The sequence below is a fragment of the Panicum hallii genome, chromosome 4 (genome assembly GCF_002211085.1).
Source record: "Panicum hallii strain FIL2 chromosome 4, PHallii_v3.1, whole genome shotgun sequence".
In the NCBI taxonomy this organism is placed as follows: domain Eukaryota; kingdom Viridiplantae; phylum Streptophyta; class Magnoliopsida; order Poales; family Poaceae; genus Panicum; species Panicum hallii.
Window position 1 is genome coordinate 3,385,179 of NC_038045.1, and position 17,652 is coordinate 3,402,830.

General features: G+C 49.6%; 1 long non-coding RNA gene across 1 annotated transcript; it reads left to right on the plus strand.

Moving 5' to 3' along the window:
- Positions 1 to 5,430: 5,430 nt before the first annotated feature.
- LOC112889358 lies at positions 5,431 to 6,303 on the plus strand. The gene is made up of 3 exons (XR_003228079.1): positions 5,431 to 5,576; positions 5,825 to 5,925; positions 6,218 to 6,303. It is a non-coding gene; the product is annotated as an uncharacterized LOC112889358 (long non-coding RNA).
- Positions 6,304 to 17,652: the final 11,349 nt, after the last annotated feature.

Sequence of the window (17,652 nt, forward strand, 5' to 3'; positions counted from 1 at the left end):
TGGTGCTTGTTTCAGGCCATAGAGACTCTTTTTCAATTTGCACACATAGTCTTCTTTGCCTTTCACAAGAAACCCTTCAGGTTGCTCCATGTATATTTCTTCCTCCAAGTCACCATGAAGGAATGCTGTCTTCACATCCATTTGCTCAATCTCCAAGTTGAGACTAGCTACCAAGCCAAGGATTACTCTAATTGATGTCATTCGCACAACCGGAGAAAAGATCTCATCATAATCAATTCCTTTTCTTTGGTTAAATCCTTTCACAACCAGCCTGACCCTGTACCTTGGATGTGGTGTGTGCTCTTCTTGCTTGATTCTGTAGATCCACTTATTTTTCAATGTCTTCTTGCCCTTGGGCAACTTCACCAACTCATATGTATGATTCTTATGCAAGGAATTCATTTCTTCTTGCATAGCCTTCATCCACTCCTTCTTGTGCTCATCTTCCATTGCATCTGCAAAACACTCAGGTTTTGAACCGTCAGATAGTAACACCACATACTCATTTGAAGGATACCTGGTGGAAGGAACTCGATCTCTGTTAGATCTTCTGAGTGAATCTATTGGTGGATTTCCTTGTACCGGTGGCTGCTGATCCGGATCATCAATTTCAGCTTCAAACTCATGCTGCTGGGGAGCATTCTCATCGCCTGTACCTTGCACATCATCATGTGCCTCATCTGCAACATCACCTTCAGCTTGTTGTGGAGCTGGAGCTGCAGGAGCTGGGTCTAAATCAACAACTGGCTCTTGCTGAGGAACCTGTCCCTTTGCCTTTACAATATCCTTAATTGTTTGGTCTTCAACAAACACAACATCACGGCTTCTTACAACTTTTCTTGCAATAGGATCAAAGAGCTTATATCCAAACTCATCCAATCCATAGCCAATAAAGATGCATTGCCGTGTCTTTGCATCAAGTTTAGACCTTTCATCTTGAGGAATATGAACATATGCCTTGCACCCAAAAACCTTCAGTTGGTCATATGAGACGTCCTTGTTGTACCAAACCCTGTTAGGAACATCTCCCTGCAAAGGATAGCTCGGTGAGAGATTAATAAGATAAACTGCAGCCATCAAAGCCTCACCCCAATAATGCTTAGGTAGCTTCGCATGTGACAGCAAGCATCTAACTCTCTCCATAATTGTCCTGTTCATCCTCTCAACAAGACCATTCAACTGTGGTGTCTTTGGAGGTGTGAATTGGTGCCTGATCCCTTGCTCTTTGCAATATGCATCAAATGGCCCAATATACTCTCCTCCATTATCAGTGCGAATGCACTTGATCTTCTTCTCAGTTTCTCTCTCAACCGAGACTTGAAATTGCTTGAACATGTCTAGCACTTGATCTTTGAACTTCAAGGGATAAGCCCAAACCTTCCTGGAGAAATCATCAATAAAGGTGACAAAGTACTTAGCTTCACCAAGAGATACTGCTGACATTTTGCACACATCAGAATGCACTAAGTCTAGCAATTCTGGCTTCTTGTGAGGAGGTTGACTCTTGAAAATAACCCTGTGCTGCTTCCCTGCTAGGCAATCTGTATACTTTTTCAAATGCACACCTTTCACCCCTTTCAAGAGATTTTTCTTCACTAGCACGGTCATGCCCTTCTCACTCATGTGCCCAAGTCTCTTGTGCCATAGAACACAAGGATCTTCTTTCTCTAATGCATTCACAGAAACACTAGAGAGATTAGCATAAACATGGTACAATAACAACACTTTGTTACCTTTTGCAACTACCATGCTGCCCTTGGTTAGCTTGTACTGTCCATCTCCAAATCTGGTAACCCAACTGAAATTATGTTGAGTCGAAGAGCCTCAACATGTCTCACAGACTTGAGAACAAATTTGGTACCATTTGTAGTCTCCAAATGCATATCTCCTTTCCCAGTGATTGCAGCTCTATCATTGTTTTCCATCTTCACAACACCAAAATCACTTGCTATGTAGTTTGTGAAGTACTCTCTATAAGATGTAGCATGTATGGTAGCACCACTGTCCAGTATCCAAATCATCTCATCACCATTCACATGGTTGACAACTGCACCATCAAAAGCCATAGTGATCTTCTCAACAGTGGAAAAAGAACGACCCAAATTATCTTCATTTTCAGGATCAATGATAACCATCATGTCATCCACAACTGAAGTAACCCGGTCTGCATCACTGTCACTATCACCCTCTTGCTTCTAGTTTTATTGTTTGCCTTTCTTCTTTTCTTTTTTCCATTTGCGGCATTGCCACTTTATGTGTCCCTTCTTATGGCAGTGATAACACTCATAATCATCATATTTCCCTCGAGATTTACTTCTACTCTTTGCTGCACCTTTCTTCGGACCTCGGTTTTGGCTTCTCCCCCATGATTCAGTGACCAACATATCTGAACTAGAGGAGGCACTTCCCTTTTCAGTAATCCTCCTGGTTTCTTCATTTAGTACCTTGGTCTTGACAAGGTTCCGTGTGACAACACCATTAGGAGCTGAATTACACAAAGTGACTTTCAATGTCTCCCAAGAATCCGGCAATGAGCCAAGTAGTAGTAAAGCTTGGACTTCATCATCAAATGTGATTCCCATTGAAGATAGCTGATTTATAATGCCTTGGAAAGCATTAACATGATCAGCCACTGGTCTGCCCTCTCGGTACCTCAAATTCATCAATTGCTTGATCAAGAACATCTTGTTTGTACCTTCCTTTCGAGCATACAATTCCTCTAATTTTTGCCATAAGGTACGTGCATGTGTCTCATCACTGATATGGTTCAAAACATTATCATCAACCCATTGTCGAATGAACCCACAAGATTGACGATGAAGTATCTTCCACTCATCATCGGATTTATCATCCGGTTTCTCAGTGGCAAACACTGGCTTCCAATATTCTTTCACATAGCGCATATGCTTCATTTTTCCTTTCCAAGCTTGATAATTTGTACCATTCAATGATATCATTATGCTGGTATTTGCTTCCATCTTCAACACAAGAAAATCAGCAGCTAGGCAAGCTTAATGCAACCTGAAAACAAGTTTATACTTAACCACTGCTCTTGTACCACTTTGTTAGGAAAAACAACAGCACTTAGCCACAATTAATCCCTCATCTTGTGTTGAACAATGAGGAAAAATATTTACCATCAGACCTGCAGCGGAAATAACAATCACATGCATAAGTGACACAACGATTTACGTGGAAAACCTCCTCAATGTGAGGAGTAAAAAACCACGGGACCAACCGGTCCACACCAACTTCCACTATTTGCAACAATGGGTACAATAGAGTCTTCTCTAGAACCTCTAGAGGATTACAATATCATCAACACTCTCATCAAGTTATAAACTTGGTCACAACAACAATACTCACAACTGAAAATAGATGTATAACAACAGCCTGCAGAGATGGCACAGATTCTGTCCCCTTCGGTAATCAGTCCATAACTCCCAAACTACAGCTCCACAGTGCACGAAATTTGGTAGGAAGGTAGTTCCATGAGTCCTCTAACTACTGATCAAATTTCAGCTCAATCCGACACCGTTTACTACCCAAATCCTTCATCTACCACGACTGCTCTGTTCTAAACTGCAGTAACCCGAACTGAAAAAACACCTCTCAAATCTGATGCTTCACTGAACCAACACCCAAACCAACTGACCAAATCGAAGTACTCTAAGTGCAGATCGAGCTCACCAAGTTTGGTGCCAATCCAAGCACGTTTGATCGTTTGATCCTCCAATCAACAGCTTGACCCCGGTAGGTTCGAAGCCACCAAATCTGGACAGATTTGCCTCTCCTTCTTCTTCCTCTCTTCTCTCTTGTTGTGTTGTGTGTGTGTGTGTTGAGCACACCCAAAGACAGCAGCTCCCCTGGTAAGAAGGTGCCTAGGGTTTTCTCTTCTCTCCTCTCTTCCAAGGTGGCATCTCAGCCATCCATTTCAGCTGAGATCAAAGGCCCACAAGTGCTGGACTTGTGGGCTGAAAACCTGAGTTGTTGGGCTTCAGATTTCATCCTCCATGTGGAGGGACAACCCAACAGTAGCAGGTTTCCATCTTCCTCGCGATGCAATGCAACTTACAATTTTGATGCAGTTCTCATGATTTTCTTGGAACGATAATCATTTTGTTTTTGAGCGCAAACAATTCTAGCCTTCTCCCCTGCATGTAAATGGTGCAGAACCGTAGAGATACACGTTGTGGTGACCGAGTCAGATATAAATTCCCGATAAAGTAAACCAAAACTATAGTATTAGATTTGTCTAAAGTTTATATGAATTCGCTCCAACCTGCAATCAGCCAAGCAAAACAAATTGAGATTCGAGAATGATAAAAGTGTTTTCAGAAAATAAAATAATAAAGGCAAGCAGAAGAGAATGAACTCATAAACAACTCCGCCGAGGGAGCCAGGCGCGGATGAAAGGGAACCGGACAGCTGCAACAAGCGCACGGGGCCGCCGTCTGCCACCCGCCTCTCCGCCACCGCTCCTTCCCCGAAGGCGAGGGCTCGGGCGCCGCCGAGCCACATGGCATCGCCCGCCGTCTCCCTCCGCACCTCCGCCTCCCCGGCCGCCGCAGGATCCCGCGCCGCTGACCCCGTCAAGGTCCCATTTCCCGACCCCGATCTCTCCGCTCTTCTCGCTCTCCTTTTGTCTCGAGCCTTCGTCTCGTCCTGCTCCGTGTTAGTTGTGTGAACTCCATTATACTAGTATGGGAAAACCTCCATCTTTCCATTTTGTTTCAGCAACTTGTCTTCTGTTCCTGTATTGTTTTGCCAACTTGAATGGTTTCCTTAGGCTTTTTACCTTCCACTATAGGTACCTTTCCATGGACTCTTTTTCCTCGACTCATTGACTGTGATTCTTTTTTTCCGGTAGCTTCAACGTGTACATAATTCTCTGAATTCAGGTGCATACCAGTTATTGTTGATTAGCTTTAATGAAACAGTACGTTCAACCGATCAAAAGAAAAAAAACAATAACAGCAATCATATGTTTAACCTCTTTCTTCTAAAAGTTACCTCTATTGAATTGCTATTCGGCTGGTATCCTGTCTGTGCAGGTGTCAGTGTCATGCGTGAGGAGCAAGATCAGCTGCAGCTTCCCTTCAATTGGAGCCTCTTCGTCGCAGTGAGTGCCTTTTTCTAATCCTTCTTCCATTCCACGTGTTTAAAGTTTTTAAAATGCTCTGAGCTTGGCATTCCATTGATCACAAATTTCGTCATATAAGATTGAATTACCAAAGAAATTGGCGCTTCATGCCAGAAATGCCCTATCACAAGGGTTCTCAGGTTCTCAGTGTTGTCATTTCACTACCCGCTGACACGGTGAATGCAGTTGATCCACGTCACATATCAGTTGTAACACAGTGCATTTTTCAATTTCTTGTGAACTGCAGTGCTAGAAGCATAGAGACAGCTAGGGCCACGTCCACACAGACTCATACGGCCTCCCCTCGTAAGTTACTCGATTCATCAAGCTCTAAAGGGATTTTGATGGCCTGAAGAGTTTCTTTATACAATTTAAAAGTTTTTTCTTCACTGTAGAATCTTCCAGTGGGAAAAGATGAAGGTCGGCATCAATGGTGAGTTCCTCAGTTACATTGAGAAACCAATGTGTAGTTGTCTAAATTCAGTCTTCAGATGTTGCTAATTTTTCTTTTCAGGTCTTCAGGTTAATAGTACTCGTTTGTTCTTGCTGCAGGATTTGGACGAATTGGAAGGCTTGTTCACTTCTATCATTCCTGTAGTTGTCTAAATTCAGTCTTCAGATGTTGCTAATTTTTCTTTTCAGGTCTTCAGGTCTAATAGTACTCGTTTGTACTTGCTGCAGGATTTGGACGAATTGAAAGGCTTGTTTTAAGAATTGCAACTAGTAGAGATGACATTGAAGTTGTGGCTGTTAATGATCCTTTCATAGATGCTAAATACATGGTAAGAAAGCAAACACAATTTGGTATTGTGTCCATCACATGCTTGAAATATATCTTGCTTTCTACAGTTCGAGTTTATATTTCTCTGTCTGGCTCAGTTACTATAATAGTTATCCCGAAATGTTCCTTAATCTCTCTTGTCCTGTTGTACATTCTTATTTGCCTTTTGTTCCACTGCATTTAAACTTGTAGACTTAATGCAAATAAAAAAATTGTAAATTGTAGCTACAATATGCAGTAAACTTGACTGGTAGTTTCCCATTAATTTGCTCCTGATATTCATCCTGTTTCAGGCTTATATGTTCTAGTATGATTCCACTCATGGTCCATTCAAACGCTCCATCAAGGTCGTCGATGCATCAACCTTGGAGATTAAGGGCCTGTTTGGAACCACTAATGATAATAGTTATCCAGCTAAAATTATCCCTTAGGTTCCAAACAGCCCAGCTAAAAGCCCAGCTAACTCTTAGCTACACCCCTGGATAACAATAATCCTGTTAGCCAGCTCCACCCAGCTAAAAGCAGCTAAAACTTGGTAAAAGACGCTCCTACCCCTTATCCTTTACACACGCGCACCTGCCTCCACTCCTCTCTCTCTCATCGCGGATCGACTCCTCCTGCTGGTGGCGCGGCGCGGCGACCCCGGCCTCCCAGCTCCTCCAGCTGGCGGCGCGACCTCCCCGATGCCGTCAACGCCGTCCCGTCGGTCTCCTCCGCCTTCTTCTCTAGGTGAGAGCTCCTGCTCCGCTCCGGTTAACCACTCTCCTCCACCTCCTTCCTCTGACGCTCTCCTCCTCCGCGCCGCCTCTCTCCTCCGCCGCGCAGGAGGTCGCGGGCCGCCGCCGCCGCGCTCTCCTCCGCCGCTCTCCTCCGCTGCGCAGAGGTCGCGGGCCGCCGCGCCGCTGGTCGCGGGCCGCAATGGATTTCTTTGGTGTTGACGATGATGGCACCACGACTCCCGTTACTCCATCCTCCAATTCCATCAACAGGAACCTTTTTCGGGATGGACTGGACCTCAACTCTAATGCTGAGGAGTTCCCCAATTTGACATCCTATCAAGAGCTTCTGCAGTCTCGCTCTGATGGAGCCTATGGTCATGCGGGTCGTGGTACCGGCGTCCATGTAACTGGATCGACTAGTGCAGGTCATCGTGGCGTTGGGTCCATGCAGTTTCGTATTCCACGAGCTGCTGGTGTTGGATCGTCCGTTGGTGGTGGTGGTGCTGCAACTTCTGGTGCCCGTGGTGCTGCAGCTTCTGGTGCTCGTGGTGTTGCACGCTCGGGTGGTCGAGTTGGTCATGGCGTTGTACGTGGCGGTGGACCTAGTGGTGGACGTTCAAGTGCTGCTGGTGGGCGTGCAATTGCTTCCTCTGGTGCCCGTGGAAGTGGTCGTGGTGGCATGTCTCCTCCGTTGGGCAACTTGCCTTATGATGGTTATGAAGGGAATATGGATTCCATGGGGTTTTCTCCAACGATAGGCACTTATTCTCCACCAAATGTTGATGACAGTCAAGAGGACACTATTGATCCATTTGGTACTCAGGTGAAACCTTTTATCCACTGTTATATTTTTATGTTCCATTGCTTGTGTTAATTTTTGTAATTTGTGTTATATGTGACTTGAATACATGAACTAGAGTACTATGGGGGATGAGCACTGTGACAAAGCCAATTGGACTTATGCACAGAATAATACTACGTTTTGTGAACTTTGTGTTGAGCAAATAAGGGAAGGTAATAGGGTTAATGGACATATGGCAGGCAGAGGCTTCAAGATCATAGCAGAAAAGTTCTATCTTAGCACAGGCTTGAGGCATAATAGAATTCAGTTGAAGAATAGGTGGGGTCAACTTAAGGGTCTATACAATTTCTGGTTGTGGTGTAACAAGCAAACAGGTCTTGGACGTGCAAATGGGACTGTTGTAGCTGATGAAGAGTGGTGGAAGAAACACACAAAGGTAATGTCTATAATGAATTTTTTGCAATATAACAGTTCTATTTTTTTTGCTGCCTGTCTGAATGTCTTTCTTTTGTTTTAGGGACATTCTGAGTGGAAGAAGCTAAAGTTTGGTCCGCCTGAAAATCTGGAACACCTTGAACAGATGTTTGAGCACACTGCTATTGATGGATCTTCGTCTTGTATTCCTGGAGAGCAGAAGGATGGAGATTAAGACACAGATGAGGAAGAACCTATGAATGAAGAGCCTATGGAAGGAGATCAAGGCTGCCGCAGGAAGCGACCCAACAGTAGCAACACCGGTGCAACGAGTCCTTTGAAGAAAGGAAAGGCCCCTATGGTGAAGGTTATGAAGGGAATATGGGGCACCATGCAGTCTAACAGTGCTTTTGCTAAAAAGGTGATGCAGGGAGAAGTAAGGGCGGAGTCAATCAAAAAGGCGATGAAGTTGGTTGTTGATTGTGGTGCACCAGAAGGAAGCATTGAGCATTACATGGCCACCAAACTATTTATCAAAGCTGAAAACCGAGACATATTCTTCACTTTTGAAACAAATGAAGGAAGGCTATCTTGGTTGAAGCGAAACTGTCAGGAGTACAGGCTTTATTGAGAGGTTGACGGGAGGGTTGCTTGATTATGTGTCATAAATTTGGACTTGATGATTTGCTTGTGTCATGAAACTTGAACTTATGATTTGCTTGTATGTCATGAACTATCTCTTATTATTTGCTTATGTGTAATGAACTATCTCTTATGATTTGCCTATGTGTCATGAAACTTGTGCCTTTGTTATGTTCTATGATCGTCAACTTGTGCTTATGTTATTGTTGCTATGCTGTAGATTGATATTTTGGGGAGTGATGATGAGGATGAAACATTTGAGTTTGCACAACATCAACTTGAAATGATGGAACAATATGGTGCTGCCATATGTGCTTTTGGAATGTATTATGACTCCTCCATCTTGAATAAAAGGCCGCGTAGGGAGCCTGAAGTCACTGGATATGATTGGGTAATGAGGTCACTTAATGATCCTGAAGAGTGTTTTAACATGTTTAGGATGAATAGGGAGTTATTTTATAGACTTCATGATTTGCTCCTATCCACATATGGATTACAGTCTACATGGCATATGAGTTCTATAGAGGCGTTAGCCATGTTTTTGTGGATTTTTGGTGCCCCACAGTCTATTAGACAAGCTGCCAATCGCTTTGAGAGGTCCAAAGAAACTATCGGTCGGAAATTTTTAAGAAGTGCTACATTATGTATATAAGATGTCAGCTGATTACATTAAACCACGAGATCTAGGATTTACAACGGTTCATCCTAGAGTTCAAGCTCCTCAGTTTTCACCTCATTTTGATAACTGCATTGGAGCCATAGATGGAACACATATACGTGTTGTTGTGCCGGCGTCAAAGGTGCTCCAACATACAGGCCGTCTCGGGTACTCAAGTCAAAATGTGCTAGCTATTTGCGACTTTGATATGCAGTTCACCTTTGTAGTTGCCGGTTGGCCAGGGTCTGTTCTTGATATGAGAGTCTTCAATGATGCCACCCAAAAATATGGTGACAAGTTCCCGCATCCTCCTCAAGGTAAATTTTAAATAATTAGTACATAGTTATACTACAAGTATTTTTAATAATTACTACATCCTTAGTTTACAAGTATATTTAATAATTACTAATGTTCTATAATGTACAGGAAAATTTTATCTTGTTGACTCCGGATATCCTAATCGTGAAGGATATCTTGCACCATACAAAGGAACAAAATATCACCTACCGGAGATTCGTCAAGGCCCAAGACCAAGAGGGAAAAAGGAGTTGTTTAACTTTTGTCATTCATCCTTGCGTAACGTCATCGAGCGTTCATTTGGTGTGTTGAAGATGAACTGGAGGATATTGTTGCACCTACTGTCGTTTCCAATGGTAAAGCAAACTAAATGTCACACCCTAAAATATTTAATTTTAGGATGTGAATATCTTTTACAATGAGTTCATCTATAAATAGAATTTTCCAAGAATTTTAAAGATTTTCCTGGCAATTATTCTATTTATCCTGGAGCTAGATCCATTTATTTTATTATTTGAAAAGCTCTAAAATTATTTTTCATGTAGTCCAAATATTCTATTTGGATTCCTCGTGTCCTAAAATTTCATCCCGAGTTTTCCTCGGAAAATTCTGGGATTCTTTCGGATATATTTTTCTTGGTTTGAAATATTTATCTGGACTTTTCTAGGTTTATTTTAAACTTGAAAATATGTTCTGGAAAATATTTCTATTTTGATTCTCATCGTAGTCGGACCGAGCCGTATCTTGTTGTATATCCTTTTAACCTTATCCTCTCAGAATCCTTAAGAAGTTTCGTTGAGCTCCCGATCCTCTAACCATTCTCCTCGATCAGGTCATGCTTGAAAACGACGCCGCGTGGCTCGTCTTTAGTGTTTTTCTGACGATGTTCGATCACCATCAGATCCAGCGACTCGGCCTGATTTCTCTCTTTTATAATTCACGTTCTCGAACAGCTCGTTCACGTTCATCTAGCTCTGTCAGCTCGTTTTCGTGTTCAGCCCTCACCCGATCCTGTTTTGGCCCATAAACGAACCCACTCAGCCCTTCTCGTTACCTCTTCTATCGTCTCTCTTTGCTCGTTAAATTGTGGGACCCGCTGGTCAGCCCAATCTCGTCTCCCGTGAGCAATCCGGACTCAAGAACGAGTCCCAGCCCGATGCGCCACCGCGTCCTTATCCTCATTTGAGTCGGAGCCCCTCAGCCTCGCACCGCTTTCCATGCTCGCTAAATCCTCTGCGTCCTTAAATCCTTGCATAACCCTAGACCGTATCTTCTCTGCTCGAGCCCCGTTCCCATTTGCTTCTTCTGCACGTCACCTTTTCCCCTTTTCCCCCTGTGCCCTAGCCCCAGCGCCCCTATAAAATGTACCTGAGGCCTTGCATCGATCCCTGCTGTCGCCCTCCTTTTTCCTGTGCAGCGCCGCCACCAGGAGGCCGAGCCCCCAGGCCTCCCTGCTGCTCGCGAGGCACCATGAGCACTGCCGTCGCCGTGCCCCCTACGACCTTCCTCCTGCAGCCAGTGTCGCCGTAGCCCTCTCCCTCGCCTGTGCCCCTGCTGCATCACCGTCGCTGCGAGCCCTTGCGTCTCCTGCCGCAGAGCACGTCGTCGCCCAGCCCCCGCATGCCCCCTGCATCTCCTGAGTCCTTGCAGCCGCCCGTGCGTCTCCTCCACGCCCTAGCCCCACACCTGAACCCCTGCAGCCAGCGCCGCCCCTTCCTCCTGCACCTCCTGCACGCCTGCCCTTGCCCCTGCCTGCTCTTCCCCCTGCAGCGCCGCCCCTCTCCTGCAGGCTGCCGCCAGGAACAGGAGAAGAACCGCCAGGAACAGGAGCAGAACCGCCTGGAACACAACAGACCCGTACTTGCATCTTCCTCCGCGAAATTCGATCTCTACGATGCATCTCCACGGTAAGTTAGGTATGGAATTGAATCCCCTCGTCGTCCTCTTTCTTTTCTCGTGCCCTAAATTGCCGGCAATTTGAAGAACAGTAGCCGCCGGTCTCCATGGGAGGCTGTTGTGAAGGTTTCACGATTAGGTCCTTGGAAGATTCTGTAATTACCGTGAAAATTCCTGTGTCTTGTAAAAATTGCAGAAAACCCCCTAGATCTTTTCCATCTTTTCAATCCAGCCCCACCATGGAATTTTTTAGATCTAACCCCAAACTTTTCTGTTTTTGCAAGCACTATTTTCTGTGTCTTGTATTTCTTTTCTGCTAACCCCTGAAAGCCATAGTTAATTACGTATAGGTCCTTGTAGCCTTGTTTTATGCGTAGTTTTCGCGTTTTAGATCCGTTTTGATCCGTTCTTTTTGCGTTAGTTTTCTAAAACCCTAAACTATCGTTTAGTAGCGTTGTTGTGCCATAATTCCTATTTTTAAAATTAGATATCAATTTAATTTGAATAATATCCTCTCATCTAGTTTTCCGAAATAAAATCCAATTAAGTCTTTACTCCGGTTTTCATAATTAATGTTATTTTGATTAATATCAACTTAAATGTGTTTGTAATTTAATTTGTTCAGTTCAACTCGAATCATAAAGTTATGCGTTTAGATGTTCTCACAAGTTTTCTTTTCTAATTAATTGTTTAATTCGGATAATTTGTACATAGAGAATTGTATATAAAATTTGACTAAGTTCTACTTCGCCTTTATAAATGCAAATATAATATGAGTTAATTATAATTAGGGATATTCTCTTTTGAATATCTTTTACATTGGTTTTCTAAATTAAAATAAATGAAAGCCTATCGTTCTTTTATTCTTTTATAATATAAATCTCACGATATCTGTATCTTTTCAACCCTAGCTCCGTTTTCCGTATTTCTTTCTTTCTCGTGACCGTAGCAATGATCTCTATTCTTTAGTACGCTCTTTTAAAGCTTTTCTTTTGCTTACCGTATCTGTTCTTAGTCGTTCTTGTTTGTTTGCTTGCTCGTATGTTTTGGGCCCGTTGCTTGTGTGACGTTAGAAGGAGCATGATCCAAGAGCTTTGAAGATATAGAGTTTCAAGAATAAGAATTGAAGACTCTGAGCAGCTATTCTCTAAAAGAAAGGCAAGTATTTCCTTGATCATTCTTTTGTCCTAGTAATCACAATAAATATAACTTTTTCTTTATATGCATGCATGTGTCCTAATATTGATGGATCCTAATTAAGGATATGCCTAGTCTTTATGATCATTCCTTGTCAACCTGGGTTTTATCTTTACGTTGGGTAGCTGTCGGAGGAATTCTCCAGCCGGGTGGCGGAAAGCACCCGCCTAATCCTAGTTAAGGATGGGTTTGGAGGAGACTTAGGAGCGCTCAATCGGTGGACAGATGAACGCAGGAAGGACACGATGATTTAGAGTGGTTCGGGCCGCCGGAGCGTAATACCCTACGTCCACTTTGGTGTAGTATTGCTTGAAGAAGCCTGGATGAAGCCTAGCCTACAGCTTGTTTTCGTTTTTCCTTTCTAACGGGTGCACTCCCCCTTTATAGTCCAAGAGGAGTGCTTACACTGAGCGGGACCCCGACATGTGGGTCCGGCCAACAGGAGCTTGTTCTACGAGAGATATGGAGGTCATCTCCTCGAGCTCCTCTCCGTAGTCCTCTCGATCGGGAAGTTGATGTGCGTATCCACAGTCGGGATACGGCCGTGTACAGCCTTGTCTTGTACAGTGTTCGGTGTCAGCGTTGCCCAACAGTGAAGCCGTGCTGTCACTGTTGGGATGGAACCTCCAGTCAGGGGGCGAGCCAGCGCTGACTCGTGCCATGCGCACTGTTACAGCGCAAGCCTTAGCACGCCTATTACAGACCATCATCACGCGCGCAGCACCGTGACGGGACTGCACACAGTCCGCGCACTGTGCGCGGTGATTCGACGCGCCGCCTTCAGATCAGGCGGGCTTACCGTGGTGTCAGCTTACCTGCCCCGTGTGTCAGTGGCAGGCCGCACCTTTTGACCTTGGCGCGCCCAACTCACCTACCGCATTGAATGCTGGTAGGTGGAGAGGCGACTCGTAAGGGGCCTCCGGCCGCAGGCACGCGGCGGGGTCAGCCCCGCTCCTCCCGCCAGGCAGCACATGGCAGCACCGGACCCCTTCCCGGGGGAAAGTGGGGTCCGGGGCCCCCGTGGCCGGCCGGAGCGGGCTGACCTGTGATGGTCTGGCCATCACACGTGGCGGCCTCGGACCACCCAGGGGAGGCCGGGTCCGCAGGGGTTACCCGAGAGCTCTCCCGCTCACGTGGGTGTGCAAAGGCCCCGGACCTCACGGAGCTCGGGGAGGGTCCGGAGACCGTGGTCCCAGCTGTCAGGCCCGGAGGCCGTGTGCCACGTGGCCCAGAGGCGAGGGGGAGCGTGGATTATGAGAAGTACCAGGGCCTGGACACCCTAGCAGGAGGTTCCCCTATCTGTATGTACCGACAGAGGCCCCCGGGCCCACCTCGGGAGAGGGATGAACCCGCAGGTGGGGCCAAATCCCAGCAACGCGCCGGGTGTACAGCTCGTTCCCGCCAGGCGAGGGCACGGATGTCCTTTCGCCCGTAGCGGGAACCCCGAGGGACCCGTCCTCCGCGCGCACCGTGCGCGTCAGACGGTTCAGATTCTTGTCTCATTCGAGCCCGCCGCGCGGCTCGGGCGGTTCAGATTCCGCCCTTCCCACGATCCTCCAGCACCCACGCCAATGACTGGTGGACCCGAGCCCACCGGTCATTGAGTGTGAGGGTAGAGGAAGGCGGCGCTGGCGACCGCTCGGCTTCCCTCGGTCGCCGCGGGACGCGAAGGGGGGAGCAGTCTTTTGCATAAAAGGTATGCGCCGAAGGGAACGGCTACCTTTTCGCTCTCGCCAACAACAGACGCCGTAGCGCCCCTTCGTCGCCGCGTCCTTTCACGCGATCAGCTCCCTTGCGCCCGGCACCTCTCTCTTCCTTGCTCCTTCGCGATCCACCCCCATCAATCTCCATGGCTTCACTTCCTAGCCCGCGCCGCTTCCAGACCCGGGATCAGCTGGACGCGGTGCGGCGCCTTCTGGGGTGGACCGCGCCGGCGAATGCTGGGAAGGTCAGGGCCGGCGAGGTTCCCCTCCGCGACCTTGCCGCGGGGGAGTTCGTCCTTTTCAATTCGTACATTATGTGCGGGTTGGTTCCTCCAATCTCCTCCTTCTTCCTCCTGCTCCTGGAGGAGTTTGGCCTCCAACTTCATCATCTCACCCCCCACTCCGTCCTCCTTGCGGCGGTCTTCGCCTACTTCATGGAGATGTTCGTGGGGGTGCGCCCTGCACCACCATCTTCAAACATTTCTACTCCCTGGTCGGGACCGGGAAGAAGCGCGGCGAGATCGGCGCTTACTACTTCCAGCTCCGGCACGGGATGGCGGGCGCCTACATCGCCGCCTTCTCCAGCTCCAAGTGGGAGGACTGGCGTGAAGGCTGGGTCATCGTGGCTGACGAGCCTCACGACCGCCTGGAGCTGCCATCGGAGGGCCCCCAAAGCGACCGGAGCACCTGGAAGGCCAGGCCAACAATACCAGCAGAACTCGACCCGGTGCTGAACCGGATCAAGAAGCTGGCGAGGAGCGGCCTGACCTCCATGATGGTGCTGGGCGACTTCTTGAAGCGGCGAATCGCCCCCCTGCAGCAGCGGTCCCGGATGGCCTATGTGTACACGGGGCTAAACGACTGCTGCAGGATCGCGCGCGGGCCCGGCGGCGACTTCACCAGGGCGGAGCTGGAGGCGGCGGTCCGGGCGATGACCGGCGAGGCGTTCGTTCCAGAGTCTCTGGTCCTCCCGAGCGGGGTGAAGGCCCTGTGCGAGGACCAGGCACTGCGGTCATCGGTCCTGGCGTCGATGCCGACCTTGGACGAGGGCGGCCTGGCGGTCCGGCAGCTGGGAGGAGACCCTAACCGTGGGCTCCAGATCCCAGGTGCCTCACCGGACCGCCAGCAACGCCCCAGCGGAGGTGCCGGGGAGCCGGGACCCAGAGGTCCGGCCCCCGGCGGGAAGGGAAAAGAGAAAGCGCCGGTGCCAGAGCACCGGCAGAAAGACTGTGTAGGTGCTGCCCCGGCCCAAAGGAGCGGCGAAGCTCAGGGGGCGGCACCCGAACGGCGCAGCCAAGCCGAAGGGAGCAAGTCCCGGAGGCTCCAGCGAGGCGATGGCTCCTTGGTGGGGGAGCCGGCGCCCAAGCGCCAGAAAACCACGGGAGTGGAGGAGCAGAGCGGAGCTGCACCACCTCCACCACAGTACCGGCCTCCGCCGGGACAACAGACTCCTCCGCCACCACCACCAGGGCCGCGGCCAGCGACAACACCGCCTCCGTCCGAGACCAGACCACCGTCCCCAACGCCGCCGCCAGGAGGCTCAAAGGTCGGGGACGGCCCCCAGAGGTCCGGGGGATCCTCGGCAGGGAGGAAGGTCCCCCCGGCCGCCCGGGGCAGATGGGAGTGGTACGACTTCCCGTAAGTGGTTTTATCAAGGTTTTTCATTTCCTTTCACGGCTTCTGGTGCTTAACCAAACAGGTGGTACGGTAGGCCGCAACCATCAAATGCTTCAACTGGGGGACCCGGCCCCCAGCCAGCGCCGGAGTCCTCGGCACCGGCTCCAGCAGGGCCTCCGCCAGGGGCAGCCCCAGAGGTCTCCGGACCCAGTGGTCCGGAGCTGGAGGCTACCATGCCGCCATGTCCAGAAGCCGCCCCCCAGGAGGAGGCGATCAGGCCCACTGCGACGGCAGATGCCCCGGCCACAGCGCCGGGCGCCGAGGTCGGGCCTTCCCCAGCCGAGCCGGCAGCTGAGGGGGTCGCTGCTACGGCAGAGGCAGCTGGGCCAGAGGCAGCGGCGACGGCGGCACCGGAGGCAGCGGAGGTGGCGGCTCTGGAGGCAGCAGAGGCTGCGGCTCCGGAGGCCGCCGAAGTCGCCAGTAGCGCCGCCCCACCAGCGGAGGAGGAGGAGGAACCAGAGGTGGTGCTGGGGAGGCCTCTCCTCCCGAGCACAGCGGAGGTCCCACTCTCCCGGCTCATAGCCAAATGCCATCAAGCTCAACTGGAGCTAGAGGCTGGCATGCGCCGAGAGTGGGAGAAGCTAGAGGCGGAGCGCCAGCGGCTCTCCGACTGGGAGGTCCGCCTGGGGGACCGCATCAACACCGCCTCCGCCCGCCACGCCAAGGAGCACGCCAAGCTCGTGTTGGAGCACGAGCTCCTTCAGGAGGGGCTGGAGGAGGCGCGCGGCCGAGAGGCAGCGGCGCTCCAGCGGGAGAAGGCGGCCAACCGGCGGGAAAAGGAGGCCCTCGAGGCGCAGATCGTCGCGGAGAGGCTGAAGGAGGCGGCGACGGCCAGGGAGCGGGCCGCCCGGGAGCTGGCGGAGGCGGCGAGGGAGGCGTTTACAATGGCCGAGGCGCAACAGGCCTCCCTCGCAGAACAGGTGGCGGCGGCAGCGAAGAAAGAACAAGAGCTGGCCGCCCGAGAGGCAGAGGAGGTGGCCCGGCTGCAGGAGCTCCAGAAGCGGAAAGAGGCCGTAGAGAAGGAGCTGGAAGCCGGGTACCGGAGGCTCCAGGAGCGCGAGGCAGCGCTCCAGGAGAGGGAGACCAAGGTGGAGGGGCTCCTGGCAGAGCAGCACGCAGGCGCCAACCGATTGACAAGATGGGTTGGCACGGTGAACCCTTTGCTAGAGGCGCTCGGGGCCAACCCCATCTGGGTGCCGGAGGCCCCTTCACCTTACGGCGCCGCACTCCAGCTGCTGGACTCCACCGCCAGGCGGCTACAAGATGCGGAGGCCGGCCTACAGGAGCTCCTGGAGGCAGAAGGACGAGTGGTTGCCCGGGGGATGGCGGAGTACATCCTCACCAGCCTCCGGAGCCATGATCCTGCCGTCCAGCTGACTCCCGTCCTGGTCGGACCCCTCCAGGCAACGGCAGCCGCTGCGCGGGAAGGAGTCCAGGAGGCAGTGGACCTGGTCGCGGCCCGCCTCCGGCGACGCCCTGAACCTGCAGAGAGTGGGAGTGCCTCCGGACCACCAGAGCAGTAGTGCTAGTATCTTTTTAGTTATTTCTTTTGTAACATAACTTTAGTTATTGTAAGATAACTTTATATTGCTGTGCACGTTTTCAGTAATGCGTTTAAGTATTCCATATGTCTACTTTTTTGCGAAAAACTTAACTGTTTTCCTGGTTGTCGATCTGCAAAGTGCCAAAGTACTTTTGGGCACACCGAGGTCCCGTGGCCCCC